This window comes from Lycorma delicatula, chromosome 2 (assembly GCF_047948215.1).
Source record: "Lycorma delicatula isolate Av1 chromosome 2, ASM4794821v1, whole genome shotgun sequence".
Lineage (NCBI taxonomy): Eukaryota > Metazoa > Arthropoda > Insecta > Hemiptera > Fulgoridae > Lycorma > Lycorma delicatula.
The window spans coordinates 182941283-182965899 of record NC_134456.1 but is presented as its reverse complement, the minus strand read 5'-3'; the positions used below and the strand labels follow the sequence as shown (position 1 = coordinate 182965899).

The following is a 24617-nucleotide window of genomic DNA, read 5'->3' as shown; positions in this document are numbered from 1 at the left end:
ATAGGATGTCACGTTTAAAAGCAATAATTGCAATTGCTGTTTTTAAGAGCGCATCTTAAAAACAACAACTGCAATTATTATTTTTAACAGACGGTAAGTTTAACATTTTTGGGGGCGCTAGAAAATTCTTGATTCTTAATGTGGGTGGTGGGCGAAAAAGTTTGAGAATCAATGATTTAAATGGATATTTAAATAATGTGTAATATAATATTCTCACGTGTTATACGGTAGTCAATGAAAACAACAATAGCATTAATAACGATATTAGCAAATAATTGTGTATTTGAGTGTGTGTATTATGTATATAAACTATACTCAGTTGGCCTATGTAATGGGGTAGGGATGGGGACTACCTCAACTAGACTCAGTGACGTCACAAACTGATTGCTTGGTTGAAGCAACTACAGTCAGTAGCAGTCAGCCGGACTTTCAGTATCTCCAAACATGCTCTGTTGTACAGGTACTTTTAAATAAATATTATCTTACACGATTTCGTATTCTCTTTTATATTACAAAAAAAAATTCGTAACAAATTATTTTTCACAAAAAATATTATGAAAAACTAATTTTTTAAAAATTTCTATTGATAAATGTACGACTAGCAAATAACTATTATGTGCAGTATATAATTAAAAAAACAAAGCGCTATAATTTTTAACCCAACTATTGTAACTTTTTTCTGAAAATATATTATTTATAATCTACTTTTTAATAAAGTAAACATTGAAGTAATATTTCAACCCATATAAGTAACATTTATTTTATAAAGTTTGGATGAAATTAAGTTATTTTAAAACCAGATCGATGTTTAGTTAATTTTTCGCGTGTATAAACTTTTGGAACTTAAGACTGTAGAGTATAGATAATGAGCTTTGTGAAAATAATGAAATAACTTTTTTTGTTGTAATAATGAAAATAAAAAGAATTGTTATTACAACAAAATTATTATTTACTTTTATTTAAAGAAAAAAAATCATTAGTCGGTTAGTTATTTTGTTTTTAATAAATTTTAATTATTAAACGTAGTGCATTATTAACGTAATTTCTAACAATTATTTTCATTTTTTTCATAGATTCCTCATTTATCTTCATTACTCGTTTGTTTAGGGTTATTTATTTAACAAATTTTGCAACATGACCGGCTAAGCTGAATTCTATTTATTCTTACTAATATAGTGTTAAAACGTTTAATTGTATTATTTTTTCGGTACTTACGTATTAACGCCACCGCAGCTACAACTTTATATAAAAACAAAGTAATCAATCGGATTTCGGTGGAAAATGGGCCGATATAGAGTTTAACATAGATTCAAAGCAGTCTCTTTATTAATTTTAATAAATGGTTATTTATATTTATTTATTTTATTAACCAAACTTAACCTACGCTCGCTAACCTTGACAGGAGTGTTTTGATTTATTTAAATAATAAATAATTGCGATAATTACTGAATTTGTTAAATAAATACTCAAAAAATTTATATTTTGCATTAGCGAATTACCTGCTACTTTAATGTTTCTTTGTAAACAGTTATTTTTATAATTTTTTAACTGCCTCGATAAGTAAAACATTTTTGTCCACCGGGGGTTGTTGGGATTAATAAATTACTTTCATTAGCTGTCCCAGTCTTTTAAATGAATGTAACACATGTAAAGCATTAAAAGTACAAGGAGAGTTTTTTCCACTTAGAGTAATAATGTTCACTACACATACATTCCCCTATGGTGAACAGAATGAAGATGTTATTTTTTTTAATATCTACGTTTGGTGTGTATATTTAGATCAGTTAAAAAGACAACGATAAAACACTTTTTTTCCGTTTTCTTGTTAAGCTTCTCATAGAGTCTTCCGAGCCTTAATATGACTGTGTAATTTTCGGGGTGGGCTAGTGTTTTACGCTAGATCGCCTACCATCATTCGGTTTAGAGTGAGTACCTTACATAATAGTTTTTTTTTTAATACAGCTGGTAATTTTTCACTCAATTTTCTGTTTTTGTAGTCCCAACTCGTATTCTAATCAAAAACCTGATTATATTTTCAACAGAATTTGAACGGTTTAGATTGCGAATATGTTTGTTTCTTCAGCCACACCACGATAGGTTGTCAATGGAATAGTTTTCTTAAAGACTAATATACAAATTTTAGACGTTTTTTTAAACAAAAATGAGATAAACCGTTAAAAAATCGTGTACTTACATTCTTCTTTGCAATTATAATAAAAATATTTTATATATTTTGGTCTGACAATGTAACAATCTTTAATTTTTAACGTACAATGTGATTGGGAAAGAAACTGACTACCTACCTTTTAATTTTTATTTACGTTAGCCTATCCTTCGGAATGATGATCACACAAGTATTAATTCAGTGAAGATTTAAGGAGGACAGACATTAAGCAACTATCAGATTTTTCTCTCTGTACGTTTTTTTAAAAAATATATTACTGTAAATTTTAAATATCACTCGCTTCCTTAAAATTACAAGATCTTATGGCTGACCCTTCAAAACTCTTCTTCTCGGCGTTTTACTTTGCTTTGTTTGTTGACTAAAAACGTTGTTCTACAATTTGATCTTACTGCTGAAGGGATTAGACGACGGCAGGATATTACTTAAGGTTGAAGAGTACCGTTAACTGAAGACAGAAAAATTCTTTGAGTAGAAAAATCCTTCAATTCTTAAGGTAATCCTACTCTTTCTATTTAGTATCACGAACTCTCATCTTTTCTTTGCAGTGATTGCCAGGTAATTTTTGATGTAGGTGATTGGTGCAACTCTACTGAAACAGGAAACACACGTCCTCTTACTTTTCTTTTTTAATTCTTAGTTTCTATAAATAAATCAGTTCAATAGGTTCAAAATGTAATAGAAAAATTTGAGCAAGAGTATTACCATTAGTAATCAATCATTAAAGGTTAAGAGCGTATATTAAGGGGGTTTAAAAAAATTAATTTGGTGTTTTTAGTTCTTTTCTTGATTATCATTGTACCAAATATTGTTGCTGGCCATCTCAGAGAGTAAAAGAGAGAGAGAGAGAATAAATATACGTCCTATTGGTTAGGAAAAATAGCAAAAGCTACAGAAAGAGGATTAATTAAATGAAACACAATTTCTCCCAAGAGATTCAATTAGGGATGATAAAAGAAATGCAATTTAAAATGTGTGTGAGAGTGAGCAAAAAGTCAGTTGAATTAAGATTTCAGATGTAGATATTTAGAATTTAATTCTAAATTTCTGGCTTTATCGGACCACAGGAGAGGAAGTGGGAAAGGAGTTGGCTTAAAATTTTATAAAACCCTAATAATTGAAAATTATCTATAAATTTGAAATTTGAACAGTCTAATGTACAATAGGATGTAAGATCAATTGTTACATCTTGAAAATTCTCTAATTATAAGAAAAAAAAATTATTGTCTTTTCTATGCATTATTTAATCAGAAAGTCTGAAATACGGGGTATATAAATATTTTTAGACTATTTATTTGAACGTGCCTAGAAATTAGAAATCCAGAGCCTGGGAAGTGAGAAATCCATTAAAAAGTTTAAAATCCATTATAACAAACTATCCAGAATTTTTAAAATAAAATTTATCTTAAAAAGGAGAAAATATTACACTTTTTTTTTGTTATTGAAAAAGAAGAAATTTTTCTTTAAAGACTAAAGATAATTTTCAGTCTTCCTTTCTACTGAGAAAATAGTATATTTAAAACTAGAAAAGAAATTGGAGTATATATGTATATCTTGTTTTAAGCATAAAATGATTTTTATGGTTGTAAGAATAAATCTATTCAGTATAATGAATACCGTACAGATAAGTCTTCGGATAAGTGCCTTTAAAGTGTTTTAACTTAATAAACAACTCGATATGCAATGAATTTTTAAATAGTGCTGTTTTACTGGGATTATGGTTCTCACTTTTCTTTCATTATTTCCCTCTCTTCTCTCTGTCTCACTACTTGTACTTGCTATTTAGTTTTAGTGAAATTTTGTGTGCGCGCACACGCATTCGAGGGATTTAACTGTTTCAGGCCTACTCAAACTACAGTTTATTGAAATTCGCATCATGTCGTGTATTATTTTAAATATTGACGTTTCTTAGTGTACCTTGCAGTCGGTAGGAGGATTATCGATTGATAAGTCAGAATTTATAATTTATATTTATTGTAAGGCAATTTGTACTATACTCCGTAAAAGCCTAGTTGATAAGTATTATAACCGTTTTTTCTATATTTAAAACATTTGTCTCTCTTTAAGTTTCGTATTTAATCTTTTAGTTATTAAAATAGTTTTTTAATTTATTAAAACGGATTATTAAAACTGTATTAAACTTTTGAATATGATGATGCCATGATGTCAAAGAATATGGGATTTCATTAATCCGTTTAAATCTGCAGATTATATTTTTCGATATAATTCTTAATATAAAAATAGGAGGTGATAAAGTATATGTGATTACGATCAAAGATTTCAGTTCAACCATTCCTGAGATGTGTGGTTAATTGAAACCCAACCACCAAAGAACACCGGTATCCACGATATAGTATTCAAATCCGTGTAAAAATTACTGGCTTTACAAGGACTTGAACGCTGTAACTCTCGACTTCCAAATCAGCTGATTTGGGAAGACGCGTTAACCACTAGATCAACCCGGTGGGTGACCCCCTATTTAACTAATATGTCTTAATCTAACACTATAAATTCTATAAACTCTAATTTTGAATCTCCGAAATTACTATCCGTGGTTTTAAATTTTAATTAAGAAATAATAATTATGATATTTTTATTAATGACTACAAGAGAAATTCAGTATTGAAAGAATGTTGTCTAAGTAAAGATTTACTAATCAAATATTTTTATAAATTTTACTAACGCATTCAACTGACGGTTTAAAAAAATACCTTTTCTATTATCCTGGTTAATTGTTAAATAATAATTATACTGAATTAATTATTAATTAATTAATTATTAGAATTATACTGAATCTAAAATTCTGATTAATTAACAAAACACATTATTGTTTAATGTTTGGATTTTTAATTGTTTTGGAGAAAGGGACTGGCCAAATGAAATGAAAAGTTTGGACTACTTTATTGATCTACTGTTCCGCAGGTTTACGAGGACTATAGAAATTGAATAAATAAATAAGTAAATTACAGTGTTAGGGGTTGAGAAATTCAAATATGTTAAAATATTGTTAAAGATTTAGTTATGTTTTTTGTTGTATTTTCGCCTTAGTGAATATAAAAAATAAAACAATTTAAAAATATGATTGAATAGAAAAAGGATATTTCATTTCGAAAAAGATTTTTTAAAAATGTTTGAAGAAAATACGCGAATAAGAGCGTTTGTAATGCAAAATAATTGTTTTTTTATAGCAGGAACATTAAAGGAAGGTTGTTGGATGCGTGTAAAACGAAGAAAAAAAACAAGTAACGATTCTTAAACTTAGAAATCGATAAACATAACTTCTTAAAATAGCCAAGTAACTTTTCTGATATTAGTTCAGTATACAGAAAAGATAGATATTAGAAATGGGTGCGTGTATTATCGATATACCTACTGTAGACGCGTGCACTACCTGTGATATTCATAATTCAGAAAACAAGATATCTTGATACGAGGAGGGTAGTCGGAAGTCAGGGAAGAAAGATAGTGTATAAAACACGCTGAAATAAACCGAATTGTAAAAGGAAACGGAAGCTTTATAAAAAAAAAAAACTTTTATAAATAAAGGGTTATCAATTTACACTAGTGAATTAAGATACACAGACGATATGATATATGACTATAACCACGTGATTTGATGTTTAAAAAAACAATAATTTATTACAGTATCCTTCATTATAACTAAACAGTGGAACCTACTACCTATTTCCTTATAAAATAATTGAACTTCTACTTAAATGTTATTCAAAAGAAATTTATTTTATACCTTGTAAAGAATATATTTTAGAAAAAAACATTTAATACCTTTTTATATACACAAAATTGAAGTAAAATTTTCAACGTTATCATCGCCATTTATTTTTATGCAAATAATGAGATGTATTAACTGGTTATTCTAATGAAATAGCTGGGAGAATGTTAAAGAATTTTTACATGAAGTAAACATTTATAATGAAATGCATATTTTAATTATTATAGTCATAATCTGTGGCTGTAAATGGAGTTAGTAAAAAAAATAATAACCAAAAAAAGGGGGGAAAACACCAAGTAATAATTTTTGAAATTAAATAAAAACTGACTAAAATGAATTACAATTTCGCTGTGAGTATCCAAGCTCTAAGTAAAACCATCCCTCTCATTCCTCCTCCTGGATTGAACTTATTACGACTATATTTCTTGAGTTTCAGTTTCTGTTTTATATTAAATAAACTTATTTTTATTGTTTTGTAAAACTTTTTCTGTATTGTTTTAAAAAAATTTCCTTATAATTGTTGATAAAGGCCGTTTACAGTTGAAATGAGTATTTATTGATTGTTTTTTAGTTTAACAGTATTTGAGTAGCATTCCCTTATATTAACTACATAATTTTATTACTGCCTGTAAACTGGAATAACGAGGAAGAATAACCAACCAACTCTTTTATAGTTTTTATGGTAAACTTAGAATACTAATTGAAATTTTAGCTATATTTAACCTAAATTATATTGAATTTATTCCATCCCGTCACGATTAATACAGTTCGGAAATATGTTTTTTTTAATCTCAAATTTATTCTCCATCCTGTTTTGTTAAAAAAATTTCATTGTGCACTTTCTGCAAGTCTATTTTAAGTCATAGGAAGAAAATCAAATAAAAGTTAAATTATTTTTGGAATATTGACAGAGGGTTCCTTTTCGAGTAATTCGTTACTACTGGGGCCTGGAAGAATTTCGGTTGATTCAGTTTGGTGTATTTAGGATTAATTGAGGTAGGTTATTTACTGAGAATAATAATATTTATGTATTAATCAGTAACAAGATGGGTGGTTCAAGCAACTTGATGCTATTATCATTTCTATACAAAGACTAAGTAGCACTATAGGGACAAAAATGGTGGATAGTAGACCCTTCAGAAACGTATAATACTAACAAGTGATTGATGCATTAGCTGGATAAATAAGTGCTGTAAATACAGAATTCATATCCCGTTATTTTCGGAGTAATAATCACTAAACGACCAGATTCATTTCGGAGGAAAATAGTTTTACATTATTTATGTAAATAATTTACTTTTGACTTGTTGAAAAACGTAAATATGCAAACAGTGAATCGTGGAACATTTTTTCGTGTTGAGGAGTCTTTCGAAGAGGTTATGACTTGTGATTTTTAGAATGAGATAACTTTGGAGCATTCTAACTCCCCCATTTCTTGGGAAATGTGTGGTGTTATATTAACCCAGTCACCGAACCTAATATTACGATTGTACTTGTCAAGTCCAACACTACATTTAGCATTCTTGATGTCCTTTATTTTATAGATTTTCTCTTACATCGCAATTTTCTTACTTTCCAACGGTTTTTAAGATTTTTTTCACGTAAGTTGAGTATACGTTAAATCCATAATAAAATGTTGAATAAGACCTAACAGGGATTTCAGCTCTTCCTGAAAATGACAATATCTAATAGGAAATTCGGTTCTTCGTAGATTTTATGGCCAGATCTTTCTAGATATTCTTAAGAAACAGAAGTTGTTTCCAATGTTTTTGCTTTGAGCTGAATTTTCTTTTACATACATCAAACTCACCAGAATGCAAGTGACTTCAATCCTAAAAGTGATACTTTCACTAACTGTGTAATTAACTTAATTGATCTAAGAAAATTGTAACTTTATCTATTATATTTCACGACATAATTAACAGAAATAAGATTTACATAAACGTAATTAATAGCAATAAAAATGACTAGAACAAATAATATAAATCAACAAATTAATTTACCCTTTTCTGTGGGAAACAATATATTATATATTCATTTTCCCAACTCTGTAGAAGAATCATGAATTTCAAAATACGAACAATTTCGTTGAAAGTTTTAATTTATACAACAATCTCATACACTCATACAACAAGGAGAGAGAAAAAGAGAGTGAGAGAGAGATTTGTACGTACGTTCTAAATTATGCACTTTATATATGCCATAAATCATTATAATATTTATGTACTGTATATATAACAGTATACCTGAAAATTGTATTATTTCTTTAAAAAAGTCCTGCAATAAATCATATTAAAAACGTTTCGTTGACATTCGTATCTTAAGCCGCATCAACAAAATTGGTTACCGACTGCTATCTCTATTCGAATCGATTTGTTGCTTTTTGAAGTAGGTTTATTGATCTTCGTTCCAATGTGTAGACATGTTACGTGTAAAAACAAAATGTATTATTTATTTTTTTTATATTTTATAGCAATAGTGATTACTACATTTGTTTATTAATAATTTCATATTCAGTCGTAATATTCTTTTTACACCTATATTGAATGTATAGACTGCATAATAGGTAACCAAGCATTTGAAGTGAGGGGAAGGGGACAGTACTGTCAGGTTTATAACTTAAGAATTGTTGAATAATTAGAAATATTATTCTGATTGTTATTTTATTGAACGGTACGACAATAAAATCATTTTAACATTATACTCGTACTATAGTATACATTATTACTTTCGTTCTCCAGTCCGAAGTTAAACAGCTGTTCACACACTTTTCATTTATCAGTGAATTATAAGGTAAATGTTGCGTGTCTATGTTTATTTTGTCACACTAATCTTTACTGTATTATTTATTTATAAATAATAAAAAGTCCTTCTTTCGACTTATACTCGATCTATCGATTTATCGGTATTCTTTCGTTACGGGTTAAGAAACACAAATGTCAGTTTTCAACTGGTTTGCTTAAATTCATGGCCTGAAATAATATTCTGCAAGTAATTGAGGATTTTGTGATTAATTAATTAATAAATTAATGAAATTAACAAAAGGAAATTTCAACTGTTAAGTTGTATAATAACCGTTGTGTTTTAAGGTATTTAAAATTATGATTTTTTTGGCTGATCCTTTTTCTGGTTAATGTATTATTTCAAATACTGATTTAACTTTTATTCAGAAGGGCAGCAAGCGACAATATCAGCGAGGATTTTCCGAAATAAATAATTCGCGATCTCTATAACGGTGACGCCAAATAAACTTGGCAAGATATGAATCTATCATTCCTCTATCTGTACCACACCGAATTTTGTTAAGGTGCTTCGCTAATCTCAGTGAATTGTATAGTTTGTGTACGGGCTCCCATTTGTGGGTGTATAAAATTTTACGAATGGTTACTTGTTTCGTGGACATAGTTTCCCAGCAGGTTTGCAATTCCCCCATATGGCCGCCATTCGTGCGAAATATATGTTGATCCCGCTTTTATATAATTTATTATTAAAGACATTAAAGTTTGCGCGCTTCCCTCTGGCACCGTGATAAAACACATTCCTTAATTTCTCGGCAATAGTCACCAAAGACCCGCTGCTGACCCGTTATACGACCAACATGTTTTCGTCACGCGAACGTACTCTCGTCAATTTCAACTTTCTTATTGGATCAGCCGATTGTCACCGGATGATATTGTTAATGATATGTTAATGATATTGTGGGCACAAACCTCGCGCATATAGTTATTACATTTCACACTGATATGGTTGAATTTTAACTCGTATTCACAAAAATTGACTGATGCTGGGCTCTTTGCACAAGCAAAAATGAAGAATACTATTTTCTGAAATGGTATTTTAGAATCGATCAGGAATGCATTTTGACGTAACCGTTTAAATTTTGTACACCCCTCCTTAGGGTACATCTACCGGTCCCGCGGATCCATCCATAAAATCATGTCGTACCCCTGTTCATATCTAAGCGGATTGTGTAGAATGACGGTATTCCTGGAAAAGCAAAACAATCTTTCCATTTGATAATAGATAGTCTTTCCATAAAATTCATAATAGAGACGGAAAGCAAAAACAAGACTGGGCGATGTTTCCTAATTAATGATTAACAGCCATCTAGATACGGACCTCTATAAACGCTTGCAGTATGAACGTGTACGAACATGCATAGTACAGTGCAAGTACAGTGACTGTGTTGATATCATATAAATACATTAATAAATATTAAAAAAATAACTAGACAAAATAACGTCTATTTTACTACTTTCTTTCTTTGCCCTGTTTAGCCTCCTGTAATTACCTTTCAGATAATACTTCAGAGGATGAATGAGGATGATATCTATGAGTATAAATGAAGTGTAGTCTTGTATAGTCTCAGTTCGACCATTCCTGAGATGCGTAATTATTTGAAATCCAACCACCAAATAACACCGGTATCGACGATCTAGTATTCAAATCCGTGTAAAAGTAACTGACTTTACTAGGATTTCAACGTTGGAACTCTCGACTTCCAAATCAGCTGATTTGGGAAGACGCGTTCACCACTAGACCAAACCGGTGGGTTTCAGTATTACTACTAGATTTAGTAATAATTTTTCTTGGTACATAACGGAATAGTATATCAATTTATCTCATATCCCAACATGAAATAAATTCGTCACCTAGGACATTTACATTTAAACGTAATTTTTAAAACAATTCTTCATCTTAAGAGTTTTAAAATAATTAAGAAATAACGTTTATTTTTTTATTCTCATGTACAATTTTTCACAGTGAGAAAAATTAAGTTCTACGTGATGACTGTACTACACCAGGAATTTTTTTTATTAATCGGACTGTTTAGGTATTATTAATAATTATTAAATACAAAAATATGTTTACAGTTATTCATCGCTTAATGAAAAAAAAAAAAAACAAAAATATAATGTTGGTGAAATTTTCCGAGATTTGGGAAATTAAAATTCCCAGATGAAGGATTAAAATTTAATCTCAATCACAGAGAATAATTATCCTTATAAACTTGCTAAGTGAAAAAAAAAATAAAAAAAATTTCTAGACTGATTTGTTTTATTAGTAAAACTATAAAAAATCCCATTTAAAAATATTTTTTAGGACTTTTAGAAAAAAAAATTGAGTATTATTTAGAATCACTTGTGTATTATTTATCTGTCTAAAAAATCTGATGTGGACACCACATGACTTCCTTGTACGCCGATTAAATTACATATACACATTTTTTTTAAATGAAAAGTTCATAAAATTTTATTTCATTAATAACTTCTGATATTTTTCATATATATATTTTTTTCTATTATTGAATTATTATTCATCGTAAAAGTTTTTTTACAGTGAGAGGTTAATAATTAATAAATCAGTATATTTAAATTTAAAAAAAATATATATATGTATATGAAGTTGGATTCAAACTGAGTTTCCAGGGTTACGGATCTGATACGTTCTCACTTATACTACATTACTACTTATACGACGTGAAAGAAAATTAATATATAAACTAATATAAAATGCTGATACGGATACCGCAAAAAAATATGATGCAATGTGGTGTTCACCACAATGCAATTATGTAACTGTCCACTTTATTAAAGAATTGGAGATCGTATCTCACCTTCAAGTGAAATAAGTTTAAATGAAATGCAGCAAAAATTATATATATGTAATTTAATAAGCGTACAAGGAAGACATGTGGTGTCCACATCAAACTTTTTCTATAGGGATCCTATTTTAATAAGCGACATGTTGTTTTTATCATACAACGAATTCTACAGGATGAATTCAGTAAGATACGAAACACTATTAAGAATACTATTTAAATATATGTTGTGATAACATTTTGTTCAACACATCTCTTTCGTTGAGATCTAGTACATAAATAATTTGTAAAAAAACATTAGCTCAACATAAATATATCTAGCCGTAGAGTTTATGTAGGAAAAAATGTCTTATATTGAAATGAAAAAGAAACTTCATGTAGTAAATGATCGCATGAAAGTTTAAGCTTGACAAAAATGTGTTTTGATTTCAGTTTTTGAATAGAGTTGAAGATGGAATTGCCCATAGAGTTCCATCTAGATAAAGTTATACTTGCCCCTAAATAATCTTTTTTGTAAAAAAAGTAATCGCTGGTTTTGAAAATAAATTCGGAGACAAATTTCTGTTTTGAAAAAACGTGGTTGTATGCGAGAATAGTGTTCAATGTAAATATTAAATAAATCATGAAAAAATTTGGCGGAATATGTTTATGCCTATGTATAAATGTTGAGGCTCAAAAATCTCCAAACTACTACATGCATGTTAAAATTTGATGAAAATTGGTTGAGTTGTTCTTGATCGATCAGAATCAGTTGATTTCAGTCGGACCACTTCTGAAGTCTGAATGAAGTCTTTTATAGTTACTGTGGAACTTTGATGAGCTCCAATAAAAAAACAAAAAAAAAAAAAAAAATGCAAATCAAAAAACTGTTTTGCACATAAGATAGCATTTTCATTCAGAATTCTTAAACACAATCCAAAATCATTTTTATTTATTTAATAAAATGAATTTGAAGAATCGGAAGGTGTGGAAAACCCTATTTTAAAGATTATAGAGGTAGTGTCGCCGCCTCTCTCAGAGGTTGTCATACTTGCCAGAGGGGGCGCTAGCGACGCCCCCTTCGATAGTTCGTTAATGATTCTATGTTGGACATCAATTCTGAGTACAAACAAACAAATCAAATACATGAATCACCTTTGTTCTATTTCTTTTATAAAAAATAACTCTAACGATTATAACAATAATTTTGAATTAATTCATTTTTGTTTAGAAATAAAAGTTTATAATTTATTTTTAAGGTTTGGTCTTTTTTACGTAAAAAGTTGTGTACCCCTCTGATTGTTTGTTAAGGCATACTTCTGATTGATCTATCTGGTTTTATGAAATTTGCAGACTGATTTAATCTTAGATTTGCTTCAAACTTAATCTGTAATATTTAACAGATAAAAATGTGTCGAAAATGAGGCGTCAGTTCCCTCTATTTCAGAAACGAGTCTTAGTAGTTATTATTAAGAAAAATAACAAAATCTTATATGCATAAAATTTTAAATAGGCGTGTTTTCTAATAACATTTTCTTTATTTCGACTTTCTTCCGATTTTTAAAAAAGCATACGAAAATAAGTAATTGTAATACAGTAATTGCTATCACGTTTACGTTTGCACACCGTATATTTTTTAACTTAGATTACATTGAAACGCTTAGTAGGACAATAACGTAAAAATTATTTATTATGACGAAAAAAGGACAGTGTTTTTTCGCCAACTGGCAATTCCTGTAATGTATATTCAAAGTAATTCACGAAGAATATAACAAAATTTCAGGAAATATTCTACTGGTGAAAGTAAAAAAAAACAATTCATATAAACATAGCTTCAGAAACTCTTCGTTAGCGAGTATCGGCTGGCGAAAGATTTCACCGTGATATCTGCGCCTTTAGTAAAATTAAGCAAGGCTGGAATTCTTGGAACCCAAGTTAAGGGATAAATTTTATGGTTTTATATGAAAGAAAAATTGGAAAAAATTTCAGAACTGTATGTTTAGTAATTTTCAAGAAATCTAGGGTAATAGACAAAAGATTGAAGTCGAAAAACATACTATTTTATGTTTGGCGTAAAATAATTTTTTTTTTTTGAACCAGTCTTTTTCATTTTTTCTTCACTAGTAGAACATGTCCTGAAAGTTTTTAAGATTCTTTATGAATCACTCTGTTTATTGCGTACCGTTTTTGTTGATAGTTCTTGTAACATTGTTGCTCGTAATTGTATTTAGTATTGTAATAAATGTATTCTTAATAGTTGTAATTTCCGGACAGTCAAAACTTTTGATTGTCCGGAAATACAGTAACGCTATAAAAGCTTACCGATTTTGATGTTAGGATATCTAGATCTATGTATACCCCATACATAAATCTACATATCCTAACATCAAAATCAATAGTTTAGACCTCCTCCCACTATCTTATAAAATACTTAAATTAGTTTGTTACTTTACACTATTTTGCCCAAACTTTCTTATGGCTGTGATTAGTATAAATCACCTGAGGTACAGGAGTTATTATTTCTTTGAGAGTAATGATGTTCACTAATATCCTGCTCTGTAGTAAACTAAAGTTATTATTATAGGGTCAAATGGCATTTTCATTTCGATGAGCGTGAAACGCTAATATGCAATAGTGTATTCATCTCGGTAAAGAAAAAGACGGGAAGCTGTTAATTTCATTTCTTATTTAAACCTTACTTTAGTAAATCTGTTGTGGGTACTGATTATTCTGAGGATGGCTGTGTCATTTCATTTTGGGTAATGTCTAGTCTTTTAGTTTAAGAGGTCAATAACCGTAAAGTCATTGACCTTTCAATAACTGACGACATCAGATTAATTTTAAACGTCTAAATGTATTAATTTTACAATTACTACCACTACACAATTTATTTTGTGTTAGGCTGTTATTTTGTTTAACATTAAAAAATAAAAGTTTGCTTCTTATACACTTACATTATTGTTATAAAAAATACAAATTTTTTTATTAAAAAAAAAAATATTCGGGGTCATTTACTGATGTGGGTTAATAACCGTGATTAAGAGCTTTATTATTTCCGTATATTCCGTAAATAATATTAAGCTGTGTCATTTTTATTAAACATATTCATGATATTAAAAAATGACAGTTTAGAAGAAAAATCAATACGAATTACAATAAAAGGAATGTCCTGATTTGTATAGTACCTTGTACGTATTCATCAAATTATAATTACTAGTTACTGAAAAGAGATAATTCTTGGAAAAGTTAGCCTGATATAATTAAAAAAACGCTTGAAGTTGTAATTGACGTCTTATAAAAGTTTTTAATTCAAACTATTATAATACAAAACACATATTATTATTTATATTTAAATTATCCGGCGAAAACGAATAGATTGGTTTTTCTTAAATCTTTTAGCATATTTTACTTTCTTGGCTGTAGCAGTATGCAACGAAAGAAAGAAATTCCATCAAAGATGCTGGAAAATGCTATAAAATGCTGTCAAAAATGTTCCCCAGATTTTTATATATCTCGATGAGTTGGAGTCCTTTGAATTAAAACAATAAAATTAGAATATAAAATATTGTGTTATGCTTGTTTATATTAATCATATTTGGCTTTACACCTTCAAATAATCTAAATTGGAACAATTTAACTTCAGTCATGAAGTTTGGAATAGTAGCTTATGTATTACGGAGATTGGATTCTCTCTTTTTTTAGTATTAAGTAAGTTTTATACATACCTCTCCCAACCCCTAAAAATTGATTTTCAGAGGTGAACTTTTCACTTTTTGAACTTATCAATTTGACAAATTTTTAACGCCTTTTTTCTGAATGTGGTGATAAAAATGTGGAAGTAGTTTCAATTTATATTACAAAAAAATAGGATAAATCTAAAAATGAACTTAAATGTTTGTTTTGTGTACAAGTATTCCAAAAGCCTATCATTTGTGATTATTTTAACTATATATTTTCATACTTCGAGGCAACTATCACAGTTTTGAGGTAATTTGTGTTGAGGTTGTGTTTGTACTAATTTTACAACTGGTTTAAAAATCATTACAGAATGTTTTTGTTTTATTTTATGTTAATTTTCTAAGAAAATATGTAGGTAATTAAAATATAGTAAGGTTTTAAGTGTTACATTTTAAGTTATATGAAAGAACAAGGAAATTCAGCTATGTTTTTTCAACTTTTTAAACGATTTATGATCCTGTCTTAGCGTACATTCCATAGTTTTACGTCTAGAAATAAAGAAAAAGGCCGAAAATGATTTTTTTTGTAGCAGGCCTAATAATATTTAGTGTGCTTCCAAATGATAGCTTAATTATTTTACGTTTAAGTCGTATTGGTGGTTCTTATGTGTTAAATTTCATGTAATTAATTATTTCTTGTTAATTAATTAATACTTGTAGATTAAAGAAACTTAATAAAGAAATCATAATTCGAACTTCATTTTTACTTCCTTGTACGAAATAAAGGAAGTATTGTGATCGTGAAAAATCTCGGTTTTCAGATTTCAACGGAACTATTCATTTGACCATCCCTGAATCTATTTTGACTAGTTTCGGCATGACGTCTGTACGTACGTACGTTCGTATCTTGCATAACTCAAAAACGATTAGTCGATGGATGTTGAAATTTTGGATTTAGGACTGTTGTAACATCTAGTTGCGCACCTCACTTTTTGATTGTAATCGACTGTACCAGAAGTGTCCAAAAAAGCTCAAAATCCAAACAATTTGGATTTTGGACTTTTTCTTAACTGCAGTAATAAGCCCTCATTGAGGGGTTTTCAACGATATATCGTAAGTGCTACTTACTTTTATTGGTTCTGGAGTTATAGCCAAATAGAAATTTAATTAATGAAATATTTATATCTAATAACGGGAAGGCACATTAATAATTATTAACTTCTGATTGTAAAAAAATTTTTACAATAAATAAATAAAAAAAAAAAATTATATATATATATATATATATAAATATGTGTAAGTTATTAATGAAATAAAATTTTATTTACTTTTCATTTAAAAAAAAAAAATGTGTATATATAATTTAAAGGAAGTCCATGTGGTGTCCACATCAGATTTTTAATTATTATTAGATAAATTAAATTTTTTTTTTTAATTATTTTTATTAGATAAATAATAGAATTTAATTATAATAATTTAAAAGATTTATCGTTTTTTTAATAATAATTTAAAAAAATATATACGGGTATAGTTTAATGGTGTCTGTACAAAAAGATAAAAAAAACTTTAATCTTTATAATTCATGCATTGATTAATGATCTTTAAACAATTTAACATCAATGCAAAGTATTGTAAATTCAATGGTGTTGTAAATGTTTTAATTAATGATAATGGTATTGAAAATGAACTTGAGAATTCGTACATTCATAATTCAGATTTTATTACTGTCAATTGTAAGAGTTAAGACTTCAGATGATCATTTAAAAAAGCAACACACACACACACACACACACACACACACACACACACACACACACACACACACACACACACACACACATATTTATAAAGTATTTATGTTACTTCACCAGCAGAGCAGAATTTTAAAAAGATAGTATTACATAACAACATGATGTACTGATGATGGTTTCCTTGAACGTTATAGTATTATATCCAAAAATCGGAAAGTATTTTGGACATGTGCTAGGTTTAAAAGTTTCAGGTATTTAAAGCTGAATTTCCCTAAAGTTGTCCGTATATTTTTTGTAAAATTTTAATATGTTTATTGTTGTGATGTTCATATTTTTTTTTTTAGGATATGGAGGTAATTCTAGTAAAATTATTAAAAATATTTCTCAGATAAAATTAATCTAAACAAGTAATTGTCAGTTTAAAATCAAATGTTATTAGGAACATTTCTATCGATGAAATGTCGAATTCAACTGCAAATTGTTAAAAATAATTGTTGATGTCATTTAAAAAAGAGTTGCTGCAAGAGTAGCTACATAAGAATAAATTCACACCCTATCGGACTCACGAGAAACTTCTTATTTTCTTATGACCAACTTCAGAGAAGAATAATTTTTGGTGATTCCCAGACTATATTGTATTCTTTATATATATATATATATATATATATATATATATATATATATATATATAGCGTTTGTGGATGAAAATTATATCACGCGTTTAAATTTAAATTATTTCTTTATTGTTAATATTATTTTCCATTTTCTCTCTGTTTTGATATTTTGGTCGAAATAACGAATTAAAATTTATAAATCTGTTGAAAATAAAATTCAAGAATTACAAAGTTAAAATTTACATACCTCCTTCTTATTCCTAGCATCTATCTCATTTACAGGGATCCATTTATCTGTATTTCGCTCGTTTTATCTTTACGAATTTGAAGTTTAATATCACGCTCTGTGATAATCGTAAAAAGTCGAGATTGATCTAATTTTAACTCCCAATATCTTTTATATTAAACTGCTTAAATTCATTTCACTTCTAAAGTATTTTTTTAATACTTTTAAGTGAACTTTTAGAAAAGTACTCTCTCTTTGATTAATATTTATTCGACTTTACGCCAAAAAAATAAAAAAGTGAAATGCTTCCAAAATAGAACGTTTTATTTACATCTTGATAATTTATATTTTTTGAGAGGCCTGATGTTGGAAAATTATTGTTTAAAAATACTCAAATTATGTAAGAATATTGAAAAAAATACTTAGGTTATTTTTAGAATTTTTTTACGTTTCATAAAGGAGTAAAGTCGACTTGAATTTTAAAAAAATACTAAAAACCGATATTGTATAGTCTTTTGGAGAAAAAAATTCAAGATTGAAATGGCATTTAGCGGCTATCAGATAAGTTGTAAGGTAAAATGTGATAATAGTGTGATCTAAAAAAGTGATTAGGTTATATGCTTAAAATAGATATTAAATTTATTTTCTTATAATTAATTAACTTATAAATTTTAAAGTGATTAAATTATATGATCTTAACTAAAATAAGACCTCTCTCAATTTTTTACGGTACGACTATATGAAGTTATGGTAGCCTTTATTAAGCCTCGAACTCTTTCCTCCACTTATTGTCATCAGTTTTTTAATTCTCTCTAAAAATGACATTTATTGCATCATTTGGAACCTTATGTAATCAAATGACAGCTCAGCAAACCACCACAAAATGTAATTTTTATCACTTTGAAAATAGTCCCTTGTTAATGAAATTTATTCACCGACTAATATTGAAATCCGTATAGAGCCTTGGTTGATAGAACTTTGATTTCTGGTGTACCGACTTTTTTTTTGTACAGATTAAGAGTTACCTTTTCTATTTCTGTCATGCTTAATATATATCTCCGGTTAAATTATCATCTTGCAGTAGTCTCAAGATCCTAAATACTTAAAATTTTTGGTTCAGTTTAGTTGCTTTCCATCTGTGTTGCACGGAACACAAGCCATCCTCAACTACTCAAGGAATGTATTAATTATTTTTCTAGATAAAGTCATATTCCGAATCGTTAGAGTGTAATTTTTTACAGTTTGAACAACCTTTCAAGCTTTTCTAGAATTCTGCTAATACAAGAATGTTGACATAAAGGAGAATCCAGGGGATTTCATTTTGAAAATCATGAGTGATAGTGTCCCTCAAAAAGAATGAACTATTAAAGATGAAGCTGGTTGATTTTTGATGAATTCCGAAGTGGATCACCATGGTTGGGTCGGATATTCCTAGTATGCATCTGATAGAGTTGGTAGATCCGAAAATTTCATTCATCTCCTGTATTCCTCTGAAATTTTAAGCTTAAACAAGAATTACCATTTACTAACAAATTAACTTATACCCGATAGAATAATCCAGTAAATATGAACACCTTGAAATCTTTTCCTATCAGAATTTTGATTGTTTCTTATCACCACCCATTAATAATTCCACAGCCTCTGTTAAAATTGTAGTAAAAACTTATTAAATAAAAGTAAAAAATTGTGACAATAATTATCATAATCTATAACATTTTTTTTTAGTCCTGATATATCAATGAAGATTTAAAAACAAATTTAAAAAAGGATAATGCTATAAATTCTTTTGAAAAATAATAGATATTAAAAAATAAAGTGAAACGTTATCAAATAATTTTTTTAAAATTTTGATAACAAATCCTTGTTAAATATAAAGAATTATTAAAATAACTGAAATTATAATATGTTAATTAATGTATTGTATTTTTTAAATCTGTTGATTTAATACTAATTAGTTAATAAACGTTTAGTGATGTTAAATATGTTTTTTAAAATAAAAATTACTATTTGAAGCAGATTTACTGAAATATTTTTAATTTTTTTCTTAAATCAGTGTTTTAATTTTAATCTGATGATGGGGGGATTAGAAAACAAGAAATATATAAATAAATAAATTATTATTTGTTTTTTAAAGTAAGAAATGTTAGTATTTTTAATAGTTGTTACTTTTATGTATATATATTAATCCGTAGCTTATATTGCATTGCACACGAAACTAAGTATCTAACTGAATTTATTTTACTTTTACGTACAGTTATAAATTTCACTAACTAATTATTGTACTGTAGTAAAACTACAGGAAAGATATAGTTTGTTGTTAACTAGATCTGCTTTTTATGAATACTTTTATATGAGCGGTGACCGTTGTTGTAATTCCTATCACGCTATCACGGCAACAGTAAAGGATGTTCTAACAAGAATTAAAATATACAATGCAGTAAAAAGGAATAATTATTGTTTAATATATACTGCTAATTTTATTTTATTGAAATAATATATAATTAGTTTATTTTTACCAAAATTAAAATTCGTGGATATTCTTTTTTTATTACGACTAATTATAACAAGTAATTATGTTTCAAAAAATATATAGAACTGGAATTTTATGTATGCGTCACTCACTTACTATTATTTTTCAGGCTATTATGATAAAAAAAAGAGGAAAATGATTGTTTCCAGTAAAAAATTACCTTCTGACCAGATTTTTATATACCTCGACATATTGAGGGATCCTGAATCCAAAGTACTTAATTAGTTAAAAATTCTGTGCGTACGAAAATCCGTGTTGTCTTTTACTTTGTCTTAAATTTTCAAAAATAGTTTAACTAGAAAAATAAAATTTGATATGTTTATTTGTATATTAGTGAATTAGTTCTATATTTAAAAAAAATGTTTTAAAAGAAGGGGTAGATATTAAGTAATGTTGTTGTACCTCGAAGAGAGTCCTTTCTATGAAAAACTTTTCCCGTGTGTAATCTTTAATTTGTCAAACTTTAATATCATTTCAAATAATATAACTAAAAAATTCTGCCAAAAAAGAAACTTTTAGACTGTTTGTGCTGCATCCAAGATCAACTGAACTAACTCGAAAGCTGCAATATTTAAAATCTCTAATAAAATCTTAGGAGTTCATAAGTCAAATAACTTTCTATTAGTAATATCTATTAAGCGCTTCTTCCAACGCTTAACGAAAACATTTTTTTCGGCACTTACCCATTTAGGATTAAACAGCATTAAACAACAAAAATAATTAATTGAACTAAAATTAAGGCTTCTAATATTTGAGAAAATCATTGTACAAGACTTCATTCCTTTGGGAACAAGATTATTATTTTAAAAGTTTATTGGAGATTTTTTTTTTTTTAATTTTAAAATGTAGCATCCGTTTTGTAGGCTGTACTTTTTGTGTTTGTGATTTTAGCAATTTATATTAAGAGGCGGAACGGAACGAAAAAGTGGCGGGAGTATCACAATTCTCCCTAGGAATCGCAGAGCCTGGACAGTGTCCCTTCCTGCTGTATGATTCAATAATCGGGCGTGTTTCAGGGGTTTCCTTTTGATGTCGGTTATAGGTTTTAATTTTTGTTTTTATTTATGGACGGATTTTGTGATTTGCGTTCGTATCCGTTTTGGACCAGCGTTCTCAACCCATTACTGGGTCCGACCGCGGGAGACTAAGCTTTTTGAGCCTGGGGCTCCCGACGTGATTCCCCTTAAGACCGTCCGCTGACGTCCTTTCGGTGCTAACACATGGGCTAGCAGGAATACGCCACAACGGGGCCCTAGTTGTTTGGAGGGAGCAATGCGCCCCCTTCTCCATATTAAGAGAACAGACTACCTAATTCAAAGTTTGTGATGATAGCGCTATGATCTTACTTTTCTGAATTTTCAATAAAAGGTTTTCACTTTGTTTTATCGCTATTGAATACATATTATATTTGACCATACTGGTGCAAATTGATTGAAAAATAAAGTTACAAATTTTTATGAAAATTTTTCTACGTTTTTGCAAAGATAAAAATTAAGAAATTACTTTAAAAAATTATCACTTTATTACAGTTTAGGAAATATTATTATTATTATTTAGGAATATTAAAGAAAAAGACAGCTCTATTTTGTTTATGGTTAGATTACAGAGTAAAATATTGCCTAACGCCAATAATCTACAATATATGCCTTCACTTAAAAAAAAAAAAACTAAAACAAACTATAAATAACTTTGCTAGTTCATTTTAGTGCATTTTCAAACTTTTGAAAAAGTTTCCCTTCTGATAAGTGGAGTTAATCAGCACCGGGTAATTCAGCAGGAAGAGTGTTAGAAACAATAAAATGCTAATTAAATATGCTGTTCATGTATAATTTATATAAATGCACTTTTTTATTTAGTTTTGGGTATTATATTCATTTTAATGGATTGACTTGAGCCAGATCCGGACAGGTGTTTGAAAACTACTTTGGCATTTTCTTTAAAGAATGAAAGAACAAAGCAAAATAGTTGTCTGACTCAGTGTCTCAGATCTAGCTCAACGATATAGATCGAGCACCCTTATAATTACGATACAACTAACTGTCTAGAAAAAACTGGTTTACCAATTTTGGTTGTTTGAAATTATAATCTTGTAAAACGATCACGTTAAATGATTGGTTCTCAAAGTGGGCGATAACGGCTCCTTGTGGGCGCTGGAAACATTCAGGGGGGCGGTAGAAGGCCCACAGATAACTGGGGGCGTCCAGGCGGTCTAGGAAGGCGATGGCTGATTAAAATAAAGGCAAAAATTATGTTTTCCGGATATTTCAAACTAAAATTAAATACCTACTACACTAGTAAAAAAAAAATAATAAAAGGGACACCTATATTTTATGATAAAAAATGATTGTATTCTACTTCAACTTTGCAACTACTTTAACTTTTAACTTTTAACTACTTTAACTTTGCAACCAAGAGGCTTAGAGAGCCGAATAAAAACAAAGAAAGTTTAAATATTCTACTTTTTGATAATATACTTCAGATTTAAAAAATAATCAAATTAAAAAAAAAAATTAGTGGGAAGAAAAGTTTTAAAAATTTGAAAGTTTTTCTTCGTGTTTGATTGAGTGCATGGGGGAAACGAAATGTTTTCAGTAAACTACATTAAAATCGTTTAAAAGCTTAAGACATTAGCTTTAATTTCTTTTTTTGTATGTCTCTACGATTTTTTTTTGAACCGAAATATTCTACTTTAAAGAAAAAGGCCATTTTTGTCTTTAATATTGCATATCTCTCGATATAAGTAACGTATTGATACAAATAAATATGGAAATTAAAGGGTTTTGATCTAGCTTTAATCACAAATTGTGAAATCTAATGTAGCATTGCAGTTTTTGGCTATTTTTCATTTTGTGTCGAGGTACTGAAATCTTTAAAGATGAGGCCGCAACATGTATCAGTTACTCTCAGTTTAACCCAAGATGTGCCACGTTTAAAAACAATAATTGCAGTTGCTGTTTTTAAGAGCGCATTTTAAAAGCATCAATGCAATTATTATTTTTAACAGATGGTAAGTTAAAAAATTTTGGGGCGTGCTAGAAAATTTCTGATTCTCAATGTGGGCGGTGGACAAAAATGTTTGAGAATCAATGCGATATATAAATCGATAATTCAAATTCTATAATAACTGTATCACTCCTCTTCATAAAAATGTAAAACAATACTGTAATACATTATTATAATTACTTAGAAACTTAAATTTATCACTTTATACTTTAAGATTTACGATTTAAATGGTGGTTATGGAACTCGAGTGACAATACACACATTGTTATAATGTAGGCGTATTTAACCGCACTTAGTTCGTAGGCCTGGCGAGGTCAAGCTGTGGTATGGGCGTTCTCACCACTTAAAAAGGAAGTCCACTACATACGTACATCTACATCACGTCTTCCTGTCGCCTTTCTATCCACAACAGACAAAGAATGACATAAAAACTTATAGTAGACAATTACACAGACGTATATTTAAGCATTTGACGAGTTCAAAGATTTTTATAGTAATTAACAAATAAGCACGCGTGCGCGAGCACACTACACACTTGCTTAGTAATATGTTGTAACATGTGATTTAACTTTAAAAAAATGTAAGCAGATGCCTGTACAAAGTGTACTTCTTCATATTATAGTTGTGTAACCAATCTAACCTAAACCTATAAATAATGCCACTTCTCATTTAATTGAAGAGCGTTGTGTCTGACCTGTTTATATTACTTCAATTTACTTTAATAAAATACAGTTTGCTTGCTTGTTATTCCTTGACCATCACTTGTCCAGTTAGGGAGAAATTAACTGATATAGAATATCCAGTAAAGAAAATTTTTATCTGCAGTTAACCATAAAAAAAGTTACACTGCAGAAAAATTTCACCAGTAATTAACTGAAGATCTGAGGGATTTAGCACAAGTACCTTTGAAGCAAGCACAGATTCTAAATTATAGTCATGAGAGAGTTCATTGGATAGTTTGTTTTGACTTTAGGTAATCAATTATAATTTGTTTCTGCAAGATTATATTAGATAATATCCAGTTATTTTTACCTAAACCTCCACTAGTGTTATGATTGAATGCTTAATAATATAGTTGGATATATTCACATACTACTAATTCCATTAATCACTACACAATTCCAGTGGTAGATGCAATTTTTCTTCTAGAGATGTACTTTTGTGAAGAGGTGACTTCAGTTTCTGGAGAGAAAGGAAATTTTTCTTGTAGTGTATATTAAAGCTAATCAACAAAAAAACTGCTGCTCCAGTCTAGCTAAAAATTTCTCAGATTGCCCAAGGGATGGCAGCCAAGATGAATAATATCTGCTCTGGAGGGGACCT

At 28.7% G+C, this 24617-nt stretch overlaps 1 protein-coding gene across 1 annotated transcript in view; it reads left to right on the top strand.

Moving 5' to 3' along the window:
* The first annotated feature begins 396 nt into the window (after positions 1 to 396).
* Positions 397 to 24617, top strand: part of LOC142319487 (tubulin monoglycylase TTLL3-like) — a 56769-nt gene continuing 32548 nt past the window's right edge. The window contains exon 1 of the mRNA XM_075356815.1: positions 397 to 460. The gene's annotated coding sequence lies outside the window, so the exon portion shown is untranslated. The remainder of the gene's footprint in view (positions 461 to 24617) is intronic.